The sequence below is a fragment of the Podarcis bocagei genome (genome assembly GCF_964188305.1).
Source record: "Podarcis bocagei genome assembly, chromosome: 9".
Taxonomy (NCBI): Eukaryota; Metazoa; Chordata; class Lepidosauria; order Squamata; family Lacertidae; genus Podarcis; species Podarcis bocagei.
The window spans coordinates 22,925,883-22,941,579 of NC_138134.1; the positions used below are offsets into that span (position 1 = coordinate 22,925,883).

The 15,697-nt window shown below is 40.2% G+C and overlaps 1 protein-coding gene across 1 annotated transcript in view; it reads right to left on the reverse strand.

The window, feature by feature from the left end:
* The window catches only part of TUSC3 (tumor suppressor candidate 3), a 127,654-nt gene that overhangs the window by 110,794 nt on the left and 1,163 nt on the right, over positions 1-15,697 (reverse strand). The window lies entirely within an intron of this gene.

Consider the following 15,697-nt stretch of genomic DNA (forward strand, 5'->3'; position numbering starts at 1 on the left):
ACAAGGGGCGTTCATTAAAGATTTCCCCTGACACACTTCCCATGGACGGAGACAAACGAAACTGGGCCCAGTTATTAGTCCTTCTCTACATAGCTACCAGCAAGAGTCAAACACTTCTCCCATCGCTTTATGCAGCTGTGGAGACCTCCTCTGTAGAAGTCGGCAGGTTGCGTCAGAAGCCACAACTTGACCTCAGAAATCAGCATTTCATCGTGTGGAAAAAGCTTGCCCTTCAAAAATAACTGAATGGTTGGAAAGAGGTAGAAGTCCGATGGTGCGAGGTCGGGAGAATAAGGGGGGTGAGGAAGAATTTCATAGCCACAGGACCATGCTTCCATCTGAGCAACATGCAAGTTGTGAATCAGGGAATTATCCTGCAGGAGGCGGACACCTTTGGTCAGCATATCATGCCTCTCGATTTTGATGGCCTTCTGCAATTTCTGCAGCAGTGAAGCATAGTATGCCCTGGTAATTGTGGTACCCTTTGCCAGGAAATCCATCATCACTACTTCGCACTGGTCCCAAAAGACCGTAAGCATGACCTTGCCCGATGACAGTTGGACACGTATCTACTTTGGAGGTGGTGAGGCAGACTACTTCCATTGCTTGGGATTTAGTCTCTGGGTCATAATGATGGACCCATTTTTCAACCTGAATAATTAGTCTGGTGAAGAAGCCATCATGGATTTTGTGACACATGGCCAAAAGAGCCTGTGAGCATGTCACTTGTTCCTGCTTCTGGAAAGGCATCAGCAGCCAGGGAACCCACCGTGCGGACACCGTTCCCATGTGCAAATGGTCACAGATTATTTTTTCTACAGAGCCCACACTGATCTTGACATCCGCAGCTAGTTGGCGAACAGTTATGCGGTGATTCTCAAAATGGAAGCCTCCACTTGCTGAATGGTGTCTTTATCAATGGAGGACTGTGGTGACCCAGGAATGGGAGCCATTCCACCAAAGTCCAACCACACTTGAACTGACAATGCCAGTGCTTGACTACATCATATGATGGGCCATCCTTCCCATAAGTCCCTTTCATCTCATTGAACATCTCCCATGGTGTGCGCCCTTTCATGTACAAGAACCTGATGACCGCTCTGCAGTCAACTGGTTCCATTATCAGACATTACTTCACGTTAGTACCCATAACAGAGAAACTGTTAGGAGTTCAGAGCTACAAGCTACTAAGTTACCTATGGAGAGATGTATCATTATACATGTGCAATTTCATCCTCCTATGATAACTGAAAGTGGGTCTGGGAAAATCTTTAATGAACGCCCCTTGTAACACTCTTAAATGAGGTTTAAAAAATGCCTAACTAACTAACTAAGAAGGGCAAGGAAACCTAACTAACTTAATAACTAACTAAGAAGGGAATGGAAGGCCACCATAGGTAGAGATAAGAATAAATGAAAAGCAGATGTTCTGTGCAGAAGTGCTTTTGTTTAAACAATTTGCTCAGCCCGATATATCCTGTTGTATGAATGATTCAATGAGTCTGGAGCCTGAGCTGTGATTTTCATACACCTTTATAAGCAGCAGGCAAAACAGTGTTTTGGCTACCCATTGTTAATATTTGTTCTCATGGGCCTTTAGCATAGGTGGGAGAGGAAGAGAGGAAGGTACACTGCAATTACATTAAACAGCATGTGGTCACATTTTTCTCTCAGACACTTAATTTAAGTCTCCTCTCCTCCCCTAAAATAATCCTAGCCAACTCTTGGAAATGAAAATTGGATGGCTCGTTGAAATGAATTTTGAATAATACACTACAATAGAGGGGAGGAAGCCTCGGGGTGCCAAACCTAGCATATTATAACGTTCCACAAGATGAACGTACTAACAAAAACTGTTAAGGCTTAAACAATTTATTCAGAATACTCTCTGCCACTCAAAGCTGAACAATGCTACACAGTTGTGGAGGGTCGATCTGTGAATACTTCAGGCCACAAATGAAAGCATCCATGAGACATGAACATATAAAGAGTTAGGCAATATTAAGGTTCTGATTGGCCAATGACTCCAATGGCTTGGCAATCACAAAGGGGGGGGGGGGGTCATTGCTCAATGTCAATCCCAGATATTTGATGCAAGCATGGGGGAAAGTCTCAGAAAAATGTTCACATAACTTTAGCCAGAAGAACCACTTCTAGGATTTTGCGGTGGCAGGGAAGTAGAGAGCCAAAGGAACTCCTATCTTTCCAAATAGCTGAAAAAAATGAGCAGTGAAGCAAGTCAAACCAACTGGATGTTCATAAGTAAAGATGGACTATTAAAATATTGGGAATTCCAGTCATTTGGCCGTATAGTTAGAGAAACTGATAAGCTGCCCAGCCCCAGGTTTTTAAATCAAGCAATGATGTAGCAAGTGCCACTGCAAACTTTAAGAGATTGGAAAGACTGTAGCTCAGGGGTATAGGCATTGCTATCTGTGGGAATCCAGAACTACAAAAAGACTTACGAGGAGAAAAAGAAAACGGCAGAAGGAGAAACGGAATATCTGAGTTGCACGCAAAAGGCATTTTGTTTTGCAGGGAACAGGAAAGAGATGCTTATATAGGACAATGAAGAAGAGGGCAATGACCAAGCCCCAATGGGAAAGGGCAGAGCAAGGTAAAGAGCCAATAAAACTACTGGGACCCAAGGAAGTCTGTGACTTCCCAAAGATATTTAACTGTCCAATGAACTGCTCAAACAGGAAGTCCTCAGTTCAAGTCTGTCCGCAGCTGAAAACTTGAATGCAACTAGCATTCAGAGAAAGAGGGAGAAACCAGCTCCTACCCCACTCCATTTTGTGTGCCTGCTATGGAAGGCACAAGGGCTATGTCAGCTTTTGAAATAATATTCTGGGGCTTGAAGCTAGCGAATCATGGATAAATCCAAACATCAAAATTTCATTTATTCTTGCCGTGGAACTGCCATGGCCCCTAAGCCAAGCTGAAAATTGATATTTCCTTGGGTAACTACATACTTGTAGGATAGATAGATTTTCTTTTGTATTCTGCTATAACCCTGTATAACAAAATCCACAGTCTCTGGTTGCTGTGTTAGCAAAGGTCAGAAATGTCTCATTTAGAAATGGCTGCCAATGCAAATACAATCTTATTTTGATTCATAGGTCTGAGGACCAAACTCTAGCACTATGGGGTGAGATCTAGCTAAAATTAAGCCCTAGGCATTAATAACATTTGGGATTATGCTAAAATCCTCTTTCTTCACAAAAATTGTAATGAATCTGGGAGAAAGCTGACAAGAGCATCTGCTTCAGGCTGCACATCTTTTATGTAGCAATGGTGGGGAACCTGTGGCCCTGCAGAAGTCGGTGGACTACAACTCCCATAATCCCTGACCACTGACCATGCAGGCTGGGGCCAATGTGTGTTGAAGTCCAGCAACATCTGGATGGCTGCTGGTTCCCCACCACTGCTGTCCTTCTAATACATCTCTTAGGGATTATGGTTTAGATCCATTGTTCCCAGCATGGGGTACACGCCCCACAGAGGGGCAATTTGATTTTTAGGGGGGGGCAATTCGAGAATGAGTTAGACCAAATTAATGGCCTTTTAGGGTTCCTCCACATGAATAGGAGTTCACTTTTTGAATAATAAGAATTATATGTCACAGTGTGTGGGGGGGTGTCAGGATTTTAGAGATGCTTAGGTGGGGCATGCCCAAAAAATGGTTGGGAACCACCGGCTTAGATAAAACTTGGCAAAGAACATAGAAAAAAATGACAGCAGTTTAAAAATGCTAAATAGTGATTTTTTAAAAAAATTCTGTGTGCATGCACACACATACACCATTTATGGATGGATGCAATGCACGGGTTCATGCTGAAGCCAAAAGCCTCAAACTATGAGAAGAAGGGTACTAAAAGCAGTACATGGTTACGAGAGGCATCTCAGCAACAGGTCAGAACAGTGTAAATGATGAAATGTCATTATTCCTTTAAATAAATCAATACATAGTATAATATGTCATGTGTTGTTGCTCATCTGAGGTTGCATTCACCTAATTTTAAGACCTGCTAAGGAACAGATAGTTGTTGTTATTATGTCCTGAGGTCTGTATCTCAGGGTATATATGTATAAATATTATCTGTATATTTTAATGGTGTATCTATGCATATTCTGCACAACATGCATAAAATACTTCTATTTCCTTTTTGGTTGAAATGACCAGGATGGTCACAACAACAAATAAACTTGATACTTGTCCTGTTATGTGAAACCACTGAAATCAAAGAGGATGTGCTTTCTTTTCCCCATGACTGTACTTGGGAGTCTCAAGACTATACCCTAATAACTTTCTGTCTACTCCAGTCCAGTTTGAAATATTAGCCGAACTTCCTGTCACTTTGGCTTTCTTCTTCTACCTTTTTTTTTTTTTAAAGAACTCAGGAGGTTCAGCTGGAAAGTGCAAGCCCGCAAGTATAGGGCAATTAAGGGCTTTGTATTTTACTGATGCGACTCATTTTGACTGTGGCTCCTCCATTAGAGAGTCACCTCAGTCAGCATGGCAGAATTACCCATTTATTACCTCTTTTGCTGCCTGTAAAAAGAGTTGACACATAGCAGAACACTAATAGTATGAGGTAGTAAGACTTTATCCACTTCAAATGCCACCTTGAGGGCCATTTTAAGTGTGGCAGGCTCAAAAGGTAAAAAGCACAGCCTTCTTGCATCATCATATCCCCCCCCCCATATAACATTTTGGTTCAAGTTTTATCTCAACTGTATAGATGGCTCAGTGGTATTGTTTCATTATCCACATCAATCAAAGGCAGGGAAGGAATTCCCTACCTGTGATACATGGGACATTACGTGAGGAGTCATTTGATTAATCGTAGTTAAAGATCTAGTACAGTGGTACCTCAGGTTAAGTACTTAATTTGTTCTGGAGGTCTGTACTTAACCTGAAACTGTTCTTAACCAGAAGCACCACTTTAGCTAATGGGGCCTCCTGCTGCTGCTGCGCCGCCGGAGCACAATTTCTGTTCTCATCCTGAAGCAAAGTTCTTAACCTGAAGCACTATTTCTGGGTTAACGGAGTCTGTAACCTGAAGTGTATGTAACCTGAAGCGTATGTAACCCGAGGTACCACTGTATAGGTATTAAGCGGGCTTCAAAAATAAAGATGGTGTATTGGAGGAGGGAAGGGGAAAATAAATGTTCTGAAGGGAGCTGTTTAAGAACAATGTATAAGCTTTTGGTAATGTATGAGCTATAGATTAATTTTTTGGCTGTGATAGATGATGATGATGATAGATAGATAGATGATAGATAGATATTTCCCCAACAGGTATACCAGAGTTTTAATAATAAGATGGAAGCCAAATCACATCTCCCAAACTTACTTTAAAAAGAGAGTGAATTTCAACACTGATTACATGTTGGGGCAGTTCCTGGGAAGATAATTTGCAGTAGCATCTCTTAAACTGGAAAGAGCAGAGGCAGACTCAGTTCTCACATGCTAGTTTGGAGAGAGTGCCCTTTGCTCCTGGATAGTTCCTTGCTCAAAGAATCATATGCAACTGTGAACCATTTTCATTCCTTGTACAAGCATCCATGGCGCCTTCCCGGTCAACGTCTTAACTAAAAATATACCTTGTTAATTTGCTGAAGCAACTGAAATCCATGAATAATTCACTTTCTCCCAGGACCACAATTCCTTCCTTTCCCTGGCACCTTGTGCTTCAGCCACTTGTCTTAGACATTAAAAGCATTTTTTTCAGCCTCTTAGCCACTACACTGCCATAGCTCTAAGTTGCTTCAAACTATTTTCAGTGTTGTGTTTCAATGTTGCAACCCACCCTCGGACCTTAGGGTGAAGGGTGATTAATAATTAGTAAATAAAATAATAACCACAGTAGTGCTTTTTATCTTAATGCCCTCATACTCACACAAAAAGCTCTCCCTTTCCTAACACTCTGCTGTGGATCCACTAATTTTTTCAAAGTTTTTTGGTTTTGAATAGGATTAAAGTGCAATACCCACACATTTTCTCCTGATTTTATTACCAAGACTGATACATCCAACCAATTTTATAATAGGTTTTACGAGCAACACACACACACCATTTTGATATGACAGAATTGTCCAATTCACTTTACTCATCACAATCCAAAACCAGAGCAAACAGTCCCTATTTTCCACGTGGCTGCCCAGGCAGTGCTGCCTAAGTACTTGCAGAACAGTTTGATAGGAAAGATCAATTAAGCTGCTGATCTGTCTTATAGAAGCTATGCTGCCAAACTAGAGACATCTGGGATGGGGACAAAGTTTCAGGCAATCTAATTACAGGAGTACTTTGGGGCTGCTATAAGCACCATATTTTATTTATTGTAGATGACAACAACAACAACAACAACAACAACAAGCTGCATCACCAACCACTGAAAAACATTTGCCATTCCCACCCTGGTCTCTTCTGGGCTAAAATGTGACAAGATATCATATTAAACAATTGTGTTCTACCAAGTCCCCATGCAAACACCCTGTTTGATTGGCATAAGAGCAATATACTTCAATCCGTTCACTGGGTTACCAGAGAATAGCCAAATCACTGAAACACTTCACAGGAAGTTGTATGCATGTTTAGAAATCCATGTATAATAATTCCTTCCCATAGGTATACAAGTTTGATGGATCTGGCTGACAACAAAGCACACGATGGGTGGTTGCTATCCTGCCACAAGTTTTCACAAAAGATCTCTGTGGGCTTTCATGTAGGAAACCCAAATTCAAATTTTCACTCCACCTAGGGAGTTCAAATGTGCAAACATGATTTCTCAGCCTTACCTACTTCATGGGGTTATCTTGTTTCAAAGATAACTGCTCCTTGAGCTGCTTGGAGAAAGGGAATTATACACAAAAGGACTGTTCATTTGAAGCCCTCCATGCACGTATCCAACGCAAAGAGGAGGCAGAATATTGTGCTCCATCACTCCACCCAACATTCATGCATTCAGTGTGGCATTTAGAACAGGAGCCTGTGCAGATTTACATACCTATTATCACATTTCATTCCCTGACAATTGCAAAAACCACAATTTATGAAGCACTTTGAACATTCAAAGTACTTTCCATATATTGCCCTAGGGTCCCTACAACAGCCCTGTAAGGAAGGTCAGACTGATGGTAGAGTGAGTAACTGTGGCTTGCCTGAAGCTACCTAATGAATCTGTGGATGAGATTTTACCTGGGGATAGCTTGGCTGACAGGTCACACATCTACTATACTAAACCTGCTAGAACCTGTTCTCCTTCATTAAAACGTTCATATTCCATCAACCATCTGCTGTGTCACCTCACTAAGCTCTTCCCTGTTCTTAAATCTATTTCCCCAGTGATCCATCAGCAAAATTGCCACCTCACTTTCTTCTCAGAGCTATCAGGAATACTTGCCAATGGTAGAAGAGGTGTTGCAGATGCTGCTGTTTGCCTCAAGAGGCATGAACAGAAGTGGAAGTGATGCATCAGCAGAGGCAGAAAAGCAAAAAAGGCAGAAAGGCTTCATTATGCCTGGACTTTAAAAAACAAGACAATGCAGTGTTTGGCCTCAAAACAGACTGATAAATGATAGACATGTTCAAAAAGAGGTGATCATGGAAGTCCAATAGGTGCCCAAAATGTTCTATGTAGGGTTGTCCAAAAAGTTTGCCCATCCAAGGATGGCATAATTCAACTAAAAATGAACGTTTTCTAAGGGGCAAAGCCTCCCACCTTCCAAGTAAGAAGCTACATTCAAAAGGCCAGCTATATTTCAACAGTCAGCCATTATGAAGAGTGGGTGGAGGACAGGGAATCACTGCAGCTTATGCATTGTTTTAAGGGGAGAAATCTAAACACTGAAGAATTCAGGACTGACTTTAATCAATTGTGGTTCCTTTTCCAGAATTAAAACTAACAGATGTACAGTAACTCCATAGCCTTGCACATCCTATTTTACAGTTTCCAGCTCCATTAGAACCTTAGCTTCATGACTGATTATCTTCAAGATTTATTTTTATATGTATATAAGGAAAAGAAGCACACACCAACACAGAGTTAAGCACGCTTACAGCCTGTAGATTTTCATCCATATTAAACATGCTCTCCATTGGATTGCAGCCAAACAACATTTTCAGAGGCAGCTATAAAAAAGTTACATTTAGATCTAGCATAAGAACAAAGGAGATGAAACTGATGTTGGAACAATGATAAGGTAATATATAATGACTTTATTCAAGTCTGAGGTATGGGAAACGTTCAATGTTTAAAAATTAATTGCTTCATAAAAGTCATTAGTAAAATGGTGGTGGTCAATGCAATATGAGGCAAGTTTGGCAGTTCCAAACTTGTAATTAATGTTATTCTGGTGGTTACACTTAGGAAAAGTCTGGTGATATGTATGTTTTATTGATTTTTAACCCAGAAAGGGTAAATTAAAAACCACAAAAATACTTAGTAACTCTAACCACAGATCAAGTTATGAATTCACCTGATTGCATGTGCGGCTCTAATCAAAGTGAAAATTCTTACTGCACATCAGATTGCAAGTGTTTTTAAACTTGCTTACTAAATATAAGTTAAATATGTTACATCGGATCACACTGTAGATGCTAAATAAGCACCAGAAAATTTTCCACCTCAATACTTCCTATAAACCCCCTTATCAATTACTTGAATCGACATTATCATTTCAGAAGTTTTACTCTAGTATCAGGAACAGTAATTATGTCAGAGCTCAAAGCTCAGAGCATGTGGTAATGCTGGAGAGGACATTTTTCTTGGGAACAATCATATGGGCAATCCAAACCAGTCAGGGATCACATGGAGAATACTTGAATGAGAGATAGCAAGAACTGGATACATGATGAAGTCAAAAAGCCAATTAAGATCAATGTTTGCTGACGCTGCCCTCTCAACAGGTGAATACAGTGGTACCTCGGAAGTCGAACAGAATCCGTTCTGGAAGTCCGTTCAAGTTCCAAAATGTTCAGAAACCAAGGTGCAGCTTCTGATTGGCTACAGGAAACTTCTGCAGTCAATTGGAAGCCGCGTCGGACGTTCGGGTACCAAAGAATGTTCACAAACTGGAACACTCACTTCTGAGTTTGTGGAATTCGGGAGCCGAAATGTTCAACTTGCAAGGCGTTCAGGATCCAAGGTACAACTATACTTTCATCTCCTCTCAGGGCAACTTCCTATAAAATTCCTGTAACAAATTCCTGTAACATGGGCAATACCATTCCCACAGATAAATGTTTCCATCAAAATGTATCTACCTTTCAGTTGAGCCCTAAGTATCTTCAGAAGAAATAAAACAACACACATATAAAAGGGCAAATTTTAAAAGTTTTTTAAGGCAGGAAGCAAGAAGGTAAATTAAAGAAATCCACAATATATCGGCAAATTTATTTAGTCGTCTGAAGAAGTGCAAGCGGCAGCTTAAATATATAGCAGAAAAATGATAACTCCCGCTCATCATCATCCTTACATGTACAGTTCAACAAAAGTTTTTTTTTTTAAGTTCCATTATATGAACACACTTTCTGTTCACCCATTTCTATAGTAGGGTTAATAGTATGTTTGAAATATTATATGACTTACTTCAGTGCTATCATTCTCTGCTTCTTCCCAATCCACCCCCTAGTTTAAAATATTTACTTTGCAGGATTTTTTCAAAAGCTTTTGTACACCAGGAAACAGACTCTCCTAAACCTTAGTTCATAAATATATTCTGAAGTATTTCAAAATGGTATGTGTAAGAAGTCAGATAGCCTGTACAAAGGGCAATATGGTGTGAAGTAGAGAGGCAAATTTCCTCCAGAGAACATTTGTCTCTGTGTTGCTTTTGCTTATTATGGTTTGTATTTTTGTGTTTTTATATTGCAAACCACCCTGTGATCCTCGGATGAAGGGTGGTATAGAATTTTTTTAACAACAACAACAACAACAGAAATAGTTCCACATCTAAAATTAGGGATTCCTCTACCAGAAGAGAACAGACATCACTTATTTTGTTTTTCAGGGCTACTTTCACCAAGAATCTCTGCAAGCATCTTCTGAACTTTGTCCAAAAATGCAAAAGAGGACACCTTAACCTTTCTGCTCTTACTTTACATTCATTTGCTCTCCATTAGTACCACCCTGGCCAACAGTCAAATCTAGCACAATTAAGACAAAATTGATCTAAAGGCTGATCCTGATATTTTTCTGCGCATGCTGCATTTTCAGCCTGATTCTCTTTTCTAAAGGGAAGGAAGATCTGGAGGTAGCATCACAGGCCTTTTGCATTTTTCAAAGGAGTGTTTTGTCTCCAGAGTTTATACTTTCCACATGCAGACGGCCTAAAGCATGGCTAGGAAAGCAGATGAGGCAATTCATTGCACTGAATCAACTGCATTGCAGAAAATAAAGGTCTAGAGCAGCCTTCATCCACCTGGTGCCCTCCAGATGTTTTGGAGTACATCATCTCCTCTCATCCCCAGCCCCTGGCTATGTTAGCTGGGCCTGATGGGATATACAGTCCAAATACAGGAGCAGAGTTGAGAGAGAAAGGGCCTTAGAGGAGAAATTTGTGCTTCTATTTGGCAATGTTCAAGGTCGCATTTCTTGATACCGAGAGCACATTTTTTCTGGATTAAAATTGGAGGCATTCTCTCCTCAGTGCTCAAAAAACACATATTACTTTCTCAGTCAGTTTCAAGAATAAAGGCCAGACATCCTTTTGCACCATACCCACCCTGTTTACCCAGTGCTTTCTAGGCAATGAAGAGTCTTCAGAGATTCTCTTCAGCTGTCAATTGAAAAGGTTGCCATCAGGAAACCTCAGCGCTTCCTTACTTCCTCTCCCTAATGTAACTAGGCCACCCTTCTTCAACAGCCCTAGAGTAATGGTTGCATAAAATATAACTGCTTAATTTTTCAAAACATGCTTTGGCTCTAATATGCCCCAACATTTCGTTTGAGCATCACTGATTTAAAGCACACTTTGTGCAATAGATCAAATGATTTACAGGAGCACACCTTGTGCTTTTGAAGAAAATGTGTGAGATCCATGCCTGAAGGCATCCAGACTCCACAAATGTAGCCTCATGCAAAATGCATTAAAACTTCATTTCTCGAACATACCCTTTCTTGCAATGTACACATTGTCTCTTTGGCTATAACCACTGTACCCACCACGGAGTTGTCCTAGCTATTTCAACCGAACTACAATATGAATTAACAGGTTACCTTTCCAACCAGTCAGATATCACCACTACTTATTAAAAGAGCTGAATTAAAAGGGAAATACAAGTTTCAAACATCCATGTCATCAATACATCTGTTCCACAAGGAACACTCATGAGAAAGTTCGTGAAACTGATGATCACAAACTTTTCCATGCCAATGCTATAAAGGTAGCCTCCTCAGTTATCATTTTCATCTTTCAAGCAATGCATTTTAATTCAAAGAAGAGAAAGTGAAAGTGTAGCGCACCATTCTTCGTGAGAAAAAGAATCAAAACACATAGGGTTCATAAAAGACAAGTGTGGTAATGTTCTTTGTGAAAACATGCAAACTGTGTTATTGCAATTTGCAAACAAATTCTGTTCTCAATACTAAGACAGGTGAGATCAACACATTAAAAATAGAATCTGGCATATCAGACCGCCAAGGCCAGATGCAATTCGCCCCATGATCTCTAAGGAACTGAATAAAGAATTGGCTCAGCTACCAGAAAAACCAGGAAGGGTTCCAAAGCTTTTGAAGGCCAATTAAGTATCCATAGCTAATGAGTGAAGGGGGAGAGGATGATAGATTTTCAAGTACACGTCTAGGTCCAGTAAAATAGAAAGTTCTGATACAGTCTCTCTTTCCCCACCCACCCCATCCATGTAAGGAGTGAAGAAGTTCACATTAAACTTAAAGCGCTGGGGTGAGCTTTAGGAACAACAAAAATGACTTGATGACTAGCCACCTGGATTGCTGAAGAAAGCACAAAGCAAGCATCTCCTCCTTCAACGAGGAGCACTCTGTATACAACCTGACATTTGCCTTCCCTTACACCCTCTGTCCCCAACTTTGTTCCTTCAAACTCAATCAGCTCAACTTATCTACATTTTGGTGGTACAGCAGCAAGATTTGGCTGCTATCTCATTTTCCTTAGTCCATCAAACAATACACTAAAATAATACTGAGACTATTTTTACCCCCTCCAGCACATTCATAGCACACATCCTCCCTTTCCTGCAGGACTAAAGATCTACTTAAGACGGTTCATGCCCCCCCCAATATATATATATATTTCTCTTACATCGTTTCTGTGCCTACACTGATTTTCTTTTAAAACATGAAGAACATGACTTACAATAGAACAATGTGACTAGATTCAATGCAATGTATGCCACTCAAAATTTATTATTCTCGCTAATTCTGCTTCTCTCTTTTCCTCTGCTTCTTCTATTCTCTATCTTTTCTGTCGCGCTTTTGTTCATGCTCCCTTTCTTTCCCATGCAATCCTCATCCCAGCATATCTATCTCTTTCTGTTAGTTTCTTCCTTTCCCACAAAGTTCTTCCCCATGTCAACATCTTCTTATTTAGCCTCTCCACAAGTTTTACACAGCCTTTTAAAAACGCAATCTTGCCCTCCCATTTCTCTCACTCAATTCTAGTCCTTTACCCTTTGCTTTTCGCCTTTTTAACTTTTTGGGACTTAGAAGCAGGTCTTAATCGGAATTGGGGTTTCCTAGTTAAACTATGGATATTACCTCCACATGGTGTAGTGATGGCCCTCCACTTGGACAGCTTTAAAAGAAGAATGGAAAAATTCGTGGGGGATAAGCCTATCAATCATTACTAGCTACAATGCAGGAAGTATGCCTCTGAAGAGTTGTTGCTGGGAATCACACATGGGGAGAGTACTGTTACAGTCAAGTCCTGCTTGCGGGTTTCCCATAGGAAGATGCCCTTTGGCCTGACCCAGCCAAGCTCTTCTTTATGTTCCTAAGAGAACAGCTCCAGAACCTCTTTCTATGGAAAGGCCTTGGAGCAGAAGAAAGAATAAGTGAAGGTATAGGCAGACCGCAATTACTCAGTAGAGGGGAAAAGGCAACCACAAGCCACATGAAGCAGGAGGAAGGGCTCTGCTTTCCAAGTAATCGTCTTGAACCATGGCTCTCTGAATTAAGTGCTGACTAAAAGGCAGCCTGATAAGAGCTAGGGATATCGGATCCATCCCTCAGTCCAGTATATCTGAAGGAGCGTCTCCACCCCCATTGTTCTACCCGGACACTGAGGTCCAGCGCCGAGGGCCTTCTGGTGGTTCCCTCACTGTGAAAAGTCAAGTTACAGGGAACCAGACAGAGGGCCTTCTCAGTAGTGGCACCTTCCCTGTGGAACACCATCCCACCAGATGTCAAAGAGAACAACAACTACCAGACTTTTAGAAGACATCTGAAGGCAGCCCTGTTTAGGGAAGCTTTTAATGTTTGATGTATTACGGTATTTTAATATTTTGTTGGAAGCTGCCCAGAGTGGCTGGGGAAGCCCAGCCAGATGGGCGGGGTATAAATAATACATGATTATTATTATTATTATTATTATTGGGAGAAGCAGAAGCCATAATAAAACCAAACAAGGGCAGGATCCCTTTTTCCACTGACGCAATCAGGTCTCCATTTCTACCTTTCCTCCAATCTAATTCTAACAGCACAAACCTATAGATATGCCTACACAGGAATAAGTCCCACCAAGCTCAATGGGGCTATTCCCAGGTTAAGCAGGTAAAGGCTTACAGACCACACTTTGGTAAAAGCAAATGGCACCCCACTAGGTTTATAGCAAAGATTCAAATTAAAATAATTCAACACTTTACTATTCTGGCCATTTTTACTCAGAAATATCACCAATTTCAGGAGACTCACTTTCTACTGGTTAACTCTTAACTACTGAAGTCATGAAACACAGCACTTGGCTCATAAGAAAAACCCTGGATGAATCAGAAAGATACACACATCCTGCAATACATAAAGCAATGGGAAAATAATTTTAAAACTTCCTAAAGATCCTGATCCTAAATATGTCAGTGTTCCTTTATTTGCAGCAGTAGCCTGATGGGGAACAGACAGCTGCTGAAGCAATGGTGAGGGCTTGCAGGCTGTTGCAAATTTGTTTACAAGTTCATTTAGTATAAAAGCTAGCCACACATATTTTTTATTATTAGTACAAGCTGCAGATAAGCATCAGGGTTGCATATTGTCACATTTTTATTGTATAAGTGCTAAGATCAGCAGCTACAGTGTTTCTCATTATCTCAAACAAATTACAATAGTTTGTTTGGGTGTAAATCATATGCCCAGCATATTGTGATCACAAAGGATAGGGTAGAAGACATTTACTGACTACGAGGCTCACAAAGTAGAACACTTATGAATTCTACTTCAAAATCTCTTGATTTATAAACTTCATCTCACAATATTTATATAGTATGAATAATTCCAGAGTGTTGTTGTATACTAGCTATTCATATACTGGTTAGAAGTTATCCAGTCACAAAAGGCATTACTCACTGAATACATGCTACAAAGCCAGAAAGTTAAAAGTTTCCAGAATAATTAATCCAGGTTCATAGATATAAAGTATTTTCCCACCCCTTCTATGCATGTTAAATGGTAAAGCAAGGAGTCTAATCCCAATCAGTAGCCAATGGTGGCTAAGAGACTTGAAGTATAAGTGTGGAAGAATGCAGACCTACTATCTATTATGCAGTTGTCTGAAGACCTTATTGCCATGGCTACATTCAAAAACATAGGCATCAATCTTGTGGGGGTACCTATTTGAAAATCTGAAGGAGTTATACTTACTTATATGTTTAATTTAAGACCCATGTACTGATGGTCATGGTATTCATAGTTGATGCTGATTTGATTTACTGTTATTATCTGTATTATTACTATTATTTGTATATTATATTTTATCTTTATTTTTTCTTCTCTTTAATTCACTTTTCCCTTTTTTCTTGGTAAACATGCCAATAAAATAATAATAACATAATCAAGTAAGATAGAGGGACAGTTAATTCAAGCCAAGCACAGCAGTGTTATTTTATCTCTGCAACACAGGAGGTTCCTCCGTTTTTCAGGGGATAATACCGTATGTCTGGCATTAAATGGAGAAGGGAATGGAGAAGGGAAAAAATAGCATGTATTGATGGCAAAAAGACTAGGGAAGGGTCCATATTATAGAAATCTCCAACAGCAGCATTGGATGTACTACTAATTTATGAAAACTTGAAGAGGCAGAATTATTGCTGATATTAATTTAACCACAACAGCTATTTCAATATATAACATTCTGCACTATGCAGCAGTTAGGAGAGGGTATATATATGGGACAAATGTAAGGACAATGACCAACTAATAGGAAATTGTACAAGTGATTAAGGTGGACTTAAATATCACAGGTGGTATCAAAACATAGTGAGGCGAAGAACAAGGGAGAAAGGAAGGAAAACAACAAAGCAGTAATTAATTCCTAAAACGATGCTCCTGGCATGTGAAAATCACACAGTGAATTCCTTTCCGCTTATTTCCAAATACGTGCTTGTGTTTCTGTCAGAAGAGACTTTCATCACATGTTCAGAGACACTTTCTTTTTCTCCACCGTAACACCACATGTTCCATCGATAAAACAAGCTGTGGGATGTGAGATGTAGAACTGATTT